The sequence below is a fragment of the Cherax quadricarinatus genome, chromosome 1 (assembly GCF_038502225.1).
Source record: "Cherax quadricarinatus isolate ZL_2023a chromosome 1, ASM3850222v1, whole genome shotgun sequence".
Lineage (NCBI taxonomy): Eukaryota > Metazoa > Arthropoda > Malacostraca > Decapoda > Parastacidae > Cherax > Cherax quadricarinatus.
In genome coordinates this window covers 9,972,880-9,988,179 of record NC_091292.1, presented here as the reverse complement: position 1 = coordinate 9,988,179, position 15,300 = coordinate 9,972,880, and the positions used below count along the sequence as shown (strand labels likewise).

The window sequence follows — 15,300 nt, the reverse complement described above, 5'->3', positions numbered from 1 at the left end:
TTCATAAATTGATCTGTATATACTGCACGATTACTTGTATATTGATGATAATCTGCATAAATATTAATGATAACCTTCTATAATATTACCTGTTAAACTGTATGTATACTATCTCGTAACCTGTATATATACAGCTTGATGACAATATACATGTTCACTACTTGATAATCTGCATGTATACTCCCTGATAACCCGCATGTATACTGTTATACTGACTGATAACCTGCGTGTGTTTTGTATGCCAATCGGCTTCTCGCAATATCTCACCCCAAACAAAGGTTGCTAGGGGAAAAATACATATATCTCAGGTCGAGTATATTTATTTTTTAAACTTTGGCATATATTTTTGTAAATTGTGTCATTTATATTTTTGTAAATAATAAGTTTTCTACCGCTTTAGCGTTTGTCGTTTTTTTTTTTTTTATCTTAGGATGTTTGTAGTAATGGAGTCACCCACCACATTGGCAGGACGGACAAGGAGACGTAAATGGAACGTGGGTGCGGGAGAGGGAAGGGAAGGGATTGTGGGCGTAAGAGAGGGAGAAAGAGGGGCTGTGGGCGTGAGAGGAAAAAGAGGGGCTGTGGGCGTGAGAGAGGGGAAAATAGGGGCTGTGGGCGTGAGAGAGGAAGAAAGAGAGCTGTGGGTGTGTGAGAGAGAGAGAAGGTCCGATAAAAGGAAAAATTATGGAGTGGGGAAAGAGAAGGAAGATTTTGAGAGGAGGAACGAAGAAAGGGAGATGAAGAAGAGGGATAGAAGAAGATGGGAGAAGAAGGTATGAAGTGGAAAAGAATATGAGGTAACAAGGAAAAGAAAAAATTGAAAGGAGGCCTTGAACTAAAAGTACAGAAATGAATTGATGGAAGGATGGAGGTTTGAAGGTAAGGCAGGGATGGTGGGGAGGAGGGAGTAATGGATGAATGGAAGGAGGGAGGGACGGAGGGATGGAGTAAAAAAGGAAGGCAGGGTACGAGAAAGACGTTTTTACCAAGGAGCAGAGTGGTCTCCTTCCCACTTAGGAGACGTCAGGAAGATGGTACCATACTGTCAGCGAACGTTGATACATTTTATATATCAGATTAGGAGGCATAGGTGTCTGCAAGGCGCCACTGATAGCACTCCCCGTCTTCAAGTCTACGTTTGTGGCGTCTAACGAACTTGTGACGGTGATTTTACCTGAACGCCTCAGTGACAATGTTTTGGGGTTCACGACCCGAAAGTCCACTAATCAGGATTCAGGAAATCCCAAAAGTCTAGAAAGTACAATGAACCTGTTCATTATAACGTGTTTGTTTTCATTGCTCTAAAGGTCCTTGGTTCATGGGAATAGAGAGCATGAAAGTTCCTAAAGGAGTCAGGCACAAGAGGGGTAATGCCTGTTGTGCCCTGGGTACATGTCCCACCTCTCTGGATCTGGATGAAATATCAGTGAATTTGAATAACCTTAAATATTTTCTGCTTTATATCAAGCATGTATGTACCATCAAAGTATTTTATTTTAACAATGTTCCATATTACACACACACACATTATATATATATATATATATATATATATATATATATATATATATATATATATATATATATATATATATATATATATATATTTATATATATATATATATATATATATATATATATATATATATATATATATACATATATATATATATATATATATATATATATATATATATATATATATATATATATATATATATATATATATATATATATATATATATATATACGCAAACAAATCACAGCATTCAGTCAACTTAGAAAATATTTTTTCATCTTAGAAACCACTGAAGAGTATAGTGTTACTAGATAAGGGAGAGTTGCCATCCTCCCTAATGTACTTTTTGTGGCTGCTTAAGGTTGCTCTAAACAAGGTGACTGGCAGCAGTGAGTGGTGCAATACACCGTCTGTTTTTTTCTCACTCTCTACCTCTTTCTCTTTCTCTCTCTCTCTCTCTCTCTCTACACACACACACACACACACGCATATATATATACAAATATATATATATATATATATATATATATATATATATATATATATATATATATATATATATATATATATATATATATATATATATATATACAATAAGATCACAGTAAACAGGTGATTTCAGAATATGCAAAACAACCACTGTGAAAGAATAGAGAAATTCCAAGCGATTTCGTGACTACTCACATTATCAAGGAACAATGAAAGTAACGCATCAAAGGAAGGCATATAAAGGGTCTAGCCAACACCTCACTATCACATCCCACAACAAAGTAACACCTGACGCGCGACTCACAAGAAAGAGAACACTGCAGCAGGCCCACTGGCCCAACTAGACATGTCCTTCACACAACCCACCAACAAACTATTCTACTCAAGAATTAAGAATTTTAAAATTTATTATTTGTCCAATGTGTTATTAAATTCTTCCCAAATTCTATTAATTATAAATGGATCTAATTTGTATAAACCAAAGGAAATATTCATATTATTGTCAAAACTGCTTTTTATGAAACAAGATTCAATTATATTCCTGTCGACCATGGACTTGCTTGATACAACTTTCTCAACTTTTTGAAAATCAATTAGATGGTAAAAATCTCTAACATGAATAAATAGAGCATTGGAATCTTGTCCCGTTCTAATGCTATATTTATGTTGTTTTAATCTTAGTTCGAGACTTTTACCCGTTTGACCATAATAAACTTTATCGCAAATTTTACAAGGAATCTTATAGACACATCTGTCAGCATTTTTGGGGGAATTCTTTATCAAAAGATTTTTTACTGTATCAAGATTTTTAAATACAACTTTGATATTAAAGGTCTTAAGAAGAGAAGGCATATCAACCAAGTTTTTATGGTAAGGGAGAACCAACATATTTTTAGTTGAATAAAGCTAGTTGTCCCTTTTTGGATTGTAAAAAGTATTTCTAGCAATTTTAAAAGATTTATCAATTACGTTTCTTGGGTATTTCAAATCATTACCTATTTCATAAATTTGAATATTTCCTCATATATGAACTCTGGACTACAAATTCGTAAAGCTCTCAAAAACAATGATGAGAAAACAGAAAGTTTAACTCTATCTTAATGTGAAGAATAATAGAGGACATAGGAACAGTTATTTGTAGGTTTTCTGTAAATTTTAAATTTGAATTCATTATTACACTTAATAATTAAAACATCTAGAAAAGGCAGTGGTTGTTTTGCATATATATATATATATATATATATATATATATATATATATATATATATATATACATATATAGATATATATATATATAAATATATATATATATATATATATATATATATATATATATATATATATATATATATATATATATATATATACATATATGCAAAACAACCACTCTGAAAGAATAGAGAAATTCCAAGCGCTTTCGTGACTACTCACATTATCAAGGAACTATGAATGTAAAGCATCCAAGGAAGCTATATAAGGGGTCTGGCCAACACCTCACTATCAGATCCCACAACGGTTAAACACCTGACGCGCGCCGGCCCAACTGGACAGGTCCTTTGCACAACTCACCAACAAACTATTCTACCCAAGAAAATTTAAAAATTATTATTTGTCCAGTGTATTATTAAATTCTTCCCAAATTCTATTAATTATAAATGGATCTAATTTATATAAACCAAAGGAAATATTCATATTATTGTCAAAACTGCTTTTTATGAAACAAGATTCAATTATATTCCTGTCGACCACGGACTTGCTTGATACTACTTTCTCAACTTTTTGAAAATCAATTGGATGGTTAAAATCTCAATAGAGCGGAAAAATAATGTAAGGGACCTGGGAGTAGTAATGTCTGAGGATCTCACTTTCAAGGATCACAACAGTGCCACGATTTCACGTGCAAAGAAAATGATAGGATGGATAATGAGAACTTTCAAAACGAGAGTTGCCAAGCCCATGATGATCCTTTTCAAATCACTTGTTCTCTCTAGGCTGGAATACTGCTGTACATTAACATCTCCATTCAAAGCAGGTGAAATCGCAGATCTAGAGAGTGTACAGAGATCCTTTACTGCACGTATAAGTTCTGTCAAGCACCTTAACTACTGGGAACGCTTGGAAGCACTTGACTTGTACTCGTTGGAACGCAGGAGGGAGAGATATATCATAATCTACACTTGGAAAATCTTGGAAGGAATGATCCGAAATCTGCACACAGAAATCACTCCCTACGAAAGTAAAAGACTGGGCAGGCGATGCAAAATGCCCCCAATAAAAAGTAGGGGCCCCATTGGTACACTAAGGGAAAACACCATAAGTGTCCGGGGCCCATCAAGCATTAGGGGAATTGCCAATAAACCCCTGGCTGCCTTCAAGAGAGAGCTGGACAGATACCTAAAGTCAGTGCCGGATCAGCCGGGCTGTGGCTCGTACGTTGGACTGCGTGCGGCCAGCAGTAACAGCCTAGTTGATCAGGCCCTGATCCATCGGGAGGCCTGGTCATGGACCGGGCCGCGGGGGCGTTGATCCCCGGAATAACCTCCAGGTAACCTCCAGGTGAGTTGTGCAAAGGACCTGTCCAGTTGGGCCGGCGCGCGTCAGATGTTTAACCGTTGTGGGATCTGATTCAAATTCAAATTCAAAGTTTATTCTCTATAAGGATTACAATGCTGAGTTTACAGAAATTTGGTTATTGTTTGGTTTACATGTAGTAAAATTGTGATTACAGAGTGTACCACTAGAACGCTTAGCATGGCTAGGCATTTCGGGCATACTTAGTTTTATTCTTAATTGTAAAATATTACAAATTATGAGGTAAGTTGGTATTATGGCTAAGTGACTAAATACTAGTTTGTGAGTTTAGCAATGTGAATGCTTTTGTTTTGGCACAGTATATAGTTTCAGTATTGGAGTATCACAGGATTCATTATTTTAAGACTGAGATTAATATTTCTGTTTATGGTTAAATGAGTGAGCGAGTGTAAGTGTGAACCACCAGGTGGTATTCGTGTAGTTAGTTGACGGGGTGTATCAGGGTGATAAGATGTTTTCTAATGGTAGTTTTGAAGGTGATGAATGTGTCTGCAGTTCTAGAGTTCTCAGGTAGGGTATTCCAGATTTTAGGGCCTTTGACATACATAGAATTTTTGTAAAGGTTTAGTCGGACACGGGGAATGTCGTAGAGATGTTTGTTTCTGGTGTTATGTCTGTGGGTTCTGTCACAACTATCAAGAAAGCGTTTTAGGTCAAGGTTGATATTAGAGTTTAAGGCCCTGTAGATATAGATTGCACAGTAGTAAGTGTGGATGTACTGATAGTGAGGTGTTGGCCAGACCCCTTATATAGCTTCCTTGGATGCTTTATTTTCATAGTTCCTTGATAATGTGAGTAGTCACGAAAGCGCTTGGAATTTCTCTATTCTTTCAGAGTGGTTGTTTTGCATATTCTGAAATCACCTGTTTACTGTGATCTTATTATATATATATATATATATATATATATATATATATATATATATATATATATATATATATATATATATATATATATATATATATACATATATATATATATATATATATATATATATATATATATATATATATATATATATATACATATATATATCCTCTTTCTCTCCTAACTAGTGATTTAAGAAGAAAGTTTTCCGTATATCTCCGTCTCCCAGATCACACAGTTTATAGGCAGAGTGGACATCTCTCTCGTTTACGGATGACCAAGAATACGTGAGACCGCTCGAAGGGAAGTTCTGAAGCAGTACGAGAAATGGCCCATAAAAGTACAAAGTTTTGTAATACGAGAGTGTTTCGTTTGTATATTATTACGGAACTGTGGTGTTGGTGGATATGTAGGCTGCGGTACTGGTAGCGGAGGATATGTAGGCTGCGGCTTTAGAAGCGATGGATACGTAAGCTGCGGTATAAATAGTGGTGGATACGTGGGCTGCGGTATTAGTAGAGGAGGGTACGTGGGCTGCGGTATTAGTAGAGGAGGGTACGTGGGCTGCGGTATTAGTCGTGGCGGATACATGGGCTGCTGTGTTAGTGGCGGATACGAGGGCTGAGGTATTAGTAGTGGCGGGTACGTGGGCGGCGTTATTAGTAGAGGCGGGTACACGGGCTGCGGTATTAGTAATGGCTGGTGTGTGGGCTGCGGCATTTGCAGTGGCGGGAACGTGGGCTGCGGTATTAGCAGCAGCAGGCACGTGGGCTGCAGTATCAATAGCAGCGGGTACATGGGCTGCAGTATTAGTAGCGGCGGATACTTGTGTTGTGGTATTAGTAGCGGTGGGTACGTGAACTGCGGTATTAGTAGCGGCGGGTACGTGAGCTGCGGTATTAGTATCAGCGGCGGGAACGTGGACTGCGGTATTAGTAGGGGTGGATACATAGGCTGCGGTATTAGTAGCGACAGATACCTGGGCTGCAGTATTAGTAGGGGTGGATACATAGGCTGCGGTATTAGCAGCGGCGAATATGTGGGCTGCGGTATTAATAGTGGCTGGTACTTGGGCAGCGTTATTCATAGCAGCTGGTACATGTGCTGCGGTATTAGCAGTGGCGGGTACGTGGGCTGCGGTATTAGTAGCTTCGGGGATTTGGGCTGCGTTATTAGTAGTGGCCAATACGTCGGCTGCCGCATAAATAGGGGTGGATATGTGGTCTCCGTATTAGTAGTGGCCGAAGCGTGGACTGCGGTATTAGTAGGGGCGGATACGTGGGCTGCAGTGTTAATTGCGGCAGATGCTTGGGCTAGGGTATTAGTAGGGGCGGATACGTGGGCTTCGGTATTAGTAGCGGCGAATACGTGGGCTTCGGTATTAGTAGTGGCGGATACGTGGGCTGCGGTATTAGTAGCGGCGGATACGTGGGCTGCGGTATTAGTAGTGGTAGAGGAGATGGTGATTGTGGTAGCGGCGCTGCAGTTACATTACACGTATTTTTTTCGATGTATATACACAAAGATACATACCTATCAATAGAAATCAATAGAATCAATAGAAACATGCATCTCTGTGTGTATATACACTAAGGGATAAATTCTCTGGGCATATATTCTCAAAGGGAAATGCATCTCTGCGTGTATGTACACTGAATATACACATCTGGGTGTGTATACTCTGAAAGACAAATATATCTCGCTAATCCATTTCAACTCACGTATGTATCACGTTAATAAGTTTGGCCTAAGTGCACTCTAATCGCGCCTCGACAAGAGAAGATCCTAAGTTGGTTCGATCGTTCCCTCTAAACTTCCGCACTCAGAGCAATATATCCCTTAACTCGCGGTGAAGGAACTTAGCCGTGCATCAATAAGAAAGAGAGAGAGAGAGAGAGAGAGAGAGAGAGAGAGAGAGAGAAACACAGACAGAGACAGAGGCACACACACACACACACACACACACACACACACACACACACACGCACACAAACACAAAAGAATAAGGGAAACAGGTGTTCTCAGACATGTAGAATAAAAACTTGGAGCAATTTTCCTATTTCTTTCACTGCTTTCATGGCACATTTTTTGTCAATAAGACCATCAGAGAGTGTTGTCATACGGTGATGGACGCCAGAGGTCGAGTCTTTGATGTGTTGGACGGCCATGTTACCCTCAGGGGCTACAGGCGGACACGGGGCCACTATCACAGGATGTAGTGAAAATTAAATATATATATATATATATATATATATATATATATATATATATATATATATATATATATATATATATATATATATAAATGTATATATATATATATATATATATATATATATATATATATATATATATATATATATATATATATATATATATATATATATATATATAAACGTCTTTCTATGTTTACTTTTTCCCCCCTGTATCGATGTTTTAAGGTATCTTAAAATACACACACACACCACCCACACATACACATACAAACACACACACACACTCACACACACACACACACACACACACACACACACACACACACACACACACACACACACACACACACACACTCACACACACACACACACACACACACACACACACACACACACACACACACACACACACACACACACAAACACACACACACACACACACAGAGACATGATAACGACATATAAAATACTGCGCGGAATAGACGAGGTGGACAAAGACGGGATGTTCCAGAGATGGGACACAGACACAAGAGGTCACAATTGGAAGTTGAAGACTCAGATGAATCAAAGGGATGTTAGGAAGTATTTCTTCAGTCATAGAGTAGTCAGGCCATGGAATAGCCTAGAAAGTGATGTGGTGGAGGCAGGAACCATACATAGTTTTAAGGCGAGGTATGATAGAGCTCATGGGGCAGGGAGAGAGAGGACCTAGTAGCAATCAGCGAAGAGGCGGGGCCAGGAGCTGTGACTCGACCCCTGCAACCACAAATAGGTGAGTACACACACTCTTCAACACATCCCTGGAAACTGGGCAACTACCTGAGGTATGGAAGACGGCAAATGTAGTTCCCATTTTTAAAAAAGGAGACAGAAAAGAGGCACTAAACTATAGACCTGTGTCACTGACGTGTATAGTATGCAAAGTTATGGAGAAGATTATCAGGAGGAGAGTGTTGGAGCACCTGGAACGGAACAAGAGTATAAACGCCAACCAGCATGGATTCATGGAAGGAAAATCCTGTGTCACAAACCTTCGGAAGTTTTATGATAAAGTAACAGAAGTAAGACACGAGAGAGAGGGGTGGGTTGATTGCATCTTCTTGGACTGCAAGAAGGCCTTTGGCACAGTTCCTCACAAGAGATTAGTCCAGAAGCTAGAGGATCAGGCGCATATAACAGGAAGGGCACTGCAATGGATCAGAGAATACCTGACAGGGAGGCAACAACGAGTCATGGTACGTAATGATGTATCACAGTGGGCACCTGCGACGAGCGGGGTCCCACAGGGGTCGGTCCTAGGGCCAGTGCTAAATTTGGTATATGTGAACGACATGATGGAAGGGTTAGACTCAGAAGTGTCCCTGTTCGCAGACGATATGAAGTTAATGAGGAGAATTAAATCAGATGAGGACGGGGCAGGACTTCAAAGAGACCTGGAAAGACTGGACACCTGGTCCAGCAACTGGCTTCTCGAATTTAATCCCGCCAAATGCAAAGTCATGAAGATAGGGGAAGGGCACAGAAGACCGCAGACAGAGTATAGGCTAGGTGGCCAAAGACTGCAAACCTCACTCATGGAGAAAGATCTTGGAGTGAGTATAACACCGAGCATGTCTCCGGAAGCACACATCAACCAGGTAACTGCTTCAGCATATGGGCGCCTGGAAACCTGACAACAGCGTTCCGATACCTTAATAAGGAATCGTTCAAGACACTATATACCGTGTACGTCAGGCCCATACTGGAGAATGCACCACCTGTTTGGAACCCGCACTTGATAAAGCACGTCAAGAAACTAGAGAAAGTGCAAAGGTTTGCGACAAGGTTAGTTCCAGAGCTAAGAGGAATGTCCTATGAAGAAAGGTTAAGGGAAATCGGCCTGACGACACTAGAGGACAGGAGGGTCAGGGGAGACATGATAACGACATATAAAATACTGCGCGGAATAGACAAGGTGGACAAAGACAGGATGTTCCAGGGAGGGGGTACAGAAACAAGAGGTCACAATTGGAAGTTGAAGACACAGATGATCAGAGAGATATTAGGAAGTATTTCTTCAGTCATAGAGTTGTCAGGCAGTGGAATAGCCTAGAAAGTGATGTAGTGGAGGCAGGAACCATACATAGTTTTAAGACGAGGTTTGATAATGCTCTTGGAGCGGGGAGAGAGAGGACGCAGTAGCAACCGGTGAAGATGCTGGGTCAGGAGCTAAGACTCGACCCCTGCAACCACAAATAGGTGAGTACAAATAGGTGAGTACACACACACACACACACACACACACACACACACACACACACACACACACACACACACACACACACACACACACACACACACACACACACACACACACACACACACATACACACACACACACACACACACACACACACACACACACACACACACACACACACACACACACACACACACACACACATACACACACACACACACATAGTGTAAGATGTGCAGTGATGGCCGAGTGGTTAAGGCGTCTGACTAGAAATCAGATGGGATTTTCCCGCGTAGGTTCGAATCCTACTCACTGCGGTGGGAAGACATTCTTTAGTAGCGAAGAGTCGGGGGGCCAGGAGCTGTGAATCAATCCTTGCAACCACAAACAGGCGAGTATACACACACACAGAAAAATCTGGAATCTCCTAACCATAACACAATATTTTTTTGTCTTCATAATATATATATATATATATATATATATATATATATATATATATATATATATATATATATATATATATATATATATGTATATATATATATATATATATATATATATATATATATATATATATATATATATATATATATATATATATATTACCGAGCACTAAGAGGTTCTCCTAATCAGAAAATTCCAACAATCAACACAAGTCATCACCTTACTGAAAGTCATCAAATTTTACCAGTTACTATGTTTACGATAATTTGGTTTCTATATAAGGAAAGAACGATTAGCAATTTATCACATTCATTTACTCTAATAAGTTTTAAAATAGAATTTTTAAGCAGATTCATGTCACGATCATTACAAAATAACTCAAGACATTTGCTTTTATATCGGACTACAAAGAAAAAACAAATAATTAACACGTATTGCAGAATAATGCACTAGTTGTACACTTTAAGATTAAAAAAACATTGTCTGCCATAAATCTTCTTCCTAAGCGTAAGGAAAATAGTTTCTTTACTGTCATTGACATCAGTCATATCAAACTTTCTTACTACACCTTTCCTAACCGTGTCTCCTACATTGTCATTAAATTCTATTTGAAATAAAATCTCTTTGCTCACTTCGAAATGCCATGAACATTCACTTAACTCCTCTCCTGCTTTCACTAACATCCCCACAATGCATGATTTAATATATTTATATCACTAGTTCATTGATAATGTGAGAAGTCACGAAAACGCTTGGAATTTCACTATTTTTTCACAGTGATTGTTTTGCATATTCTGATATCACCTGTTAATGTTATCTTATTGCATTTATATCACTATTGTTTCACAAGGGCTTATTCAGTACTGCCTATATCAGAGACTAAATTTCTTGAACTCATTCATATTTAGTTTGTTCAAGGACAATTACTCGCTTTCTACAACACGTTACTACAGCTAAGGGAAGGAGAAATGTATCATGATTGTAGGTAGATGTTAATAAAATTTTATATTAAGCAACAAAAATTTACCCAATTACCTAATACACTAAAATTTACACAATTACCCAGTACCTTTCCAAACGACTTCTATGTCCCGTTTGCACTAAACTAGCTAACCACCGAGTCTTCCGTCTCGCAGACTTTGGAGTCTAGATCCACTTCAAACTGTCAGACAGTTCCAAAGTTGCTTCCTGATAATATCTAGTTGGGAATATTCCACGAACATTGTAGGGATATTGAGGTAGTGAAGTGGTTGTCGGTCCAAGAACTTAGAGCTGTCTGATGTGTTGAAACTCTGTTTGCTGATGTAGCAAAGTAATTGCTTTCTGATATGATTGACTCGATTTGTTGAATTAGTGGAGTGTTGTAATCTAGAGTACTTGTACTTGCATTATGTGACTCATACTGAATATTTAGACATTGAAATTTAGCAGGGAGGAAGCACTTCTACCTGTCTGATATGATTAAAATCAAGGATAATTTTTCCTGGTCTCTCAATAAAATTCTTGAGTCTTAAGGTTAGAGAAGATTTATTCATATGCTGTTGCATAGCTATTACCTGTACAGGTAACAGCTATGCAACAGCATGTGAATAAATTTTCCGCTTTCATCATTTGTTTTTTACTATAGAAGTCTGCAATATTATTATAAGCAAGAAAACACTGTTTACATTTTTTCTTCCAGTTCTTAGAACGTAGAATTTTTTTTTTCATATATATTTACTTGACAATTTCGGAATATTTTTGAATAATTATGATACAACACAATTTTCTTCTTTTCTTTTTCACTTTTTACGTGAGTTTTACTGTCAAATAAATTAGATATATATTATTTTTGATAATATATTCTATTCAGCCATAAATGATCGCCACTTTTTCGAACGTGAAGCAAGAAAAAACTGAAAGTTTACGTTATAAATTCATGGCTCGCTGGCAATGTTTTTCTCCTATAATTTTGACAATTATTATTATTATTATTATTATTATTATTATTATTATTATTATTATTATTATTATTATTATTATTAGCAGTAGTAGTAGTAGTAGTAGTAGTAGTAGTAGTAGTAGTATTTATTATTATTATTATCATCATACAGTCCCTGGGGAAGGGGAATGAAGGGAGCATGGAACGAGGTAGGCAGGTTTGGTCGGAGGAATGGAAAGGGTAGCTCAAATTCCTTCGTACAAGAGATTTTCCTCGGCATCAAGGTACCTCTCCCCTTCATGAAGTTTTTTTCTAGTTCATTATATATGGCTAATTATTTCTGTTTGTTATCCCTGCAGCTTATTGCCCGGCGCGCTTATATTCACCCAAATATTAATGAGGGATTAAGAGAAAATTCCTCCTTGGTAATTTAGTCTATCCGTAATTTCACCTGGGACAGCAAACAAGATGCTATTATCTTACTCTCAAATTTTGATGTGATGGGCAAATGTTTTGGGAACTTCGCGAAAATCAGGGCGAAAACAGCTTGATTAAGTGAAGTGTCTTCCTTAAAACCAGTTCACTCCAAATACGTACACGCGCGCAAACACACACACACACACCACCCACACATACACATACAAACACACACACACACACACACACACACACACACACACACACACACACACACAAACACACACACACACACACACACACACACACACACACACACACACACACACACACACACACACACAAAGAGACATCCCCAGACATAATAGCACTCACAGAAACAAAACTCACCAGAATAATAACAGATTCAATCTTTCCATCCGGATATCAAATCTTCAGGAAAGACAGAGGGAGGAGAGGGGGAGGAGGAGTTGCACTGCTCATTAAAAACCAGTGGGGTTTTGAGAAAATGGAAGGAATGGATGGCATGGGCGAAAGGGACTACTTAGTAGGAACAATCCAGTCTGAGGGACATAAGGTGATAATTGCAGTAATGTACAACCCACCACAGAACTGCAGGAGGCCAAGAGAAGAATACGATGAGAGCAACAGAGCAATGATCAACACACTAGCCGAGGTGGCCAGGAGAGCACACATGGGGGGAGCAAAGTTACTAGTTATGGGTGATTTCAATCACAAGGAGATTGACTGGGAAAACCTGGAGCCCCATGGGGGTCCCGAAACATGGAGAGCCAAGATGATGGATGTGGTACTGGAGAACCTCATGCATCAACATATTAGAGACACTACCAGAGAGAGAGGAGAGGATGAACCAGCAAGGTTGGACCTTGTATTCACCATGAGTAGTTCGGACATCGAGGGTATCATGTATGAAAGGCCCCTGGGAGCTAGTGATCATGTGGTTCTGTGCTTCGACTACATAGTTGAGCTCCAAGTGGAGAGAGTAGCAGGAATAGGCTGGGAAAAACCAAACTACAAAAGGGGGAACTACTCAGGCATGAGGAACTTCCTTCAAGACATTCAGTGGGAGAGGGAACTGACAGGAAAACCAGTACAAGAAATGATGGACTATGTAGCAACAAAATGCAAGGAGGCAGAGGAGAGGTTTGTTCCCAAGGGAAACAGAAATAATGGGAAGAACAGAACGAGTCCTTGGTTCACCCAAAGGTGTAGGGAGGCAAAAACTAGGTGTACTAGAGAATGGAAAAGGTACAGAAGACAGAGAACTCAGGAAAATAAAGAAATCAGCCGTAGAGCCAGAAACGAATATGCACAGATAAGAAGGGAGGCTCAGAGACAATATGAAAATGACATAGCATCAAAAGTAAAGACTGACCCGAAGCTGTTGTACAGCCACATCAGGAGGAAAACAACAGTCAAGGACCAGGTAATCAGACTGAGGAAGGGTGATGGGGAATTCACAAGAAACGACCGAGAGGTATGTCAGGAGCTCAACACAAGATTTAAAGAGGTATTTACAGTGGAAACCAGTAGGACTCCAAGAAATCAGAACAGGGGGGCACACCAGCAAGTGCTGGATGAGGTACATATAACCAAGGAGGAGGTGAAGAAGCTGCTATGCGAACTTGACACCTCAAAGGCGGTGGGACCAGACAACATCTCTCCATGGGTCCTTAAAGAGGGAGCAGAGATATTGTGTGAGCCATTAACAAAGATCTTCAACACATCATTTGAAACTGGGCAACTCCCTGAGGTATGGAAAATGGCAAACGTAGTCCCAATTTTTAAAAAGGGAAACAGACATGAGGCACTAAACTACAGACCTGTATCACTAACGTGTATAGTATGCAAGGTCATGGAGAAGATCATCAGGAGGAGAGTGGTGGGGCACCTGGAAAGAAACAAGTGTATAATTGACAACCAGCACGGTTTCAGGGAAGGAAAATCCTGTGTCACAAACCTACTAGAGTTTTATGACAAGGTGACAGAAGTAAGACAAGAGAGAGAGGGGTGGATCGACTGCGTATTTTTGGACTGCAAGAAGGCTTTCGACACAGTTCCTCACAAGAGGTTACTGCAAAAGCTAGAGGACCAGGCACACATAACAGGAAAGGCACTGCAATGGATCAGAGAATATCTGACAGGGAGGCAACAACGAGTCATGGTACGCGACGAGGTGTCAGAGTGGGCGCCTGTGACAAGCGGGGTTCCACAGGGGTCAGTCCTAGGACCTGTGCTGTTCTTGGTATACGTGAACGACATAACGGAAGGGATAGACTCAGAAGTGTCCTTGTTTGCAGACGATGTGAAGTTAATGAGAAGAATCGAATCGGACGAGGATCAGTCAGGACTACAAAGAGATCTGGACAGGCTACAAGCCTGGTCCAGCAACTGGCTCCTTGAATTTAACCCTGCCAAATGCAAAGTCATGAAGATTGGGGAAGGGCAAAGAAGACCGCAGACACAATATAGTTTAGATGGCCAAAGACTGCAAACCTCACTCAAGGAAAAAGATCTGGGGGTGAGTATAACACCGAGCATATCTCCTGAGGCGCACATCAATCAGATAACT

General features: G+C 39.5%; 1 non-coding gene across 1 annotated transcript; it reads left to right on the top strand.

The window, feature by feature from the left end:
* Positions 1-10,157: 10,157 nt before the first annotated feature.
* TRNAS-AGA (transfer RNA serine (anticodon CGA)) lies at positions 10,158-10,239 on the top strand. Its single transcript has one exon. It is a non-coding gene; the product is annotated as a tRNA-Ser (tRNA).
* Positions 10,240-15,300: the final 5,061 nt, after the last annotated feature.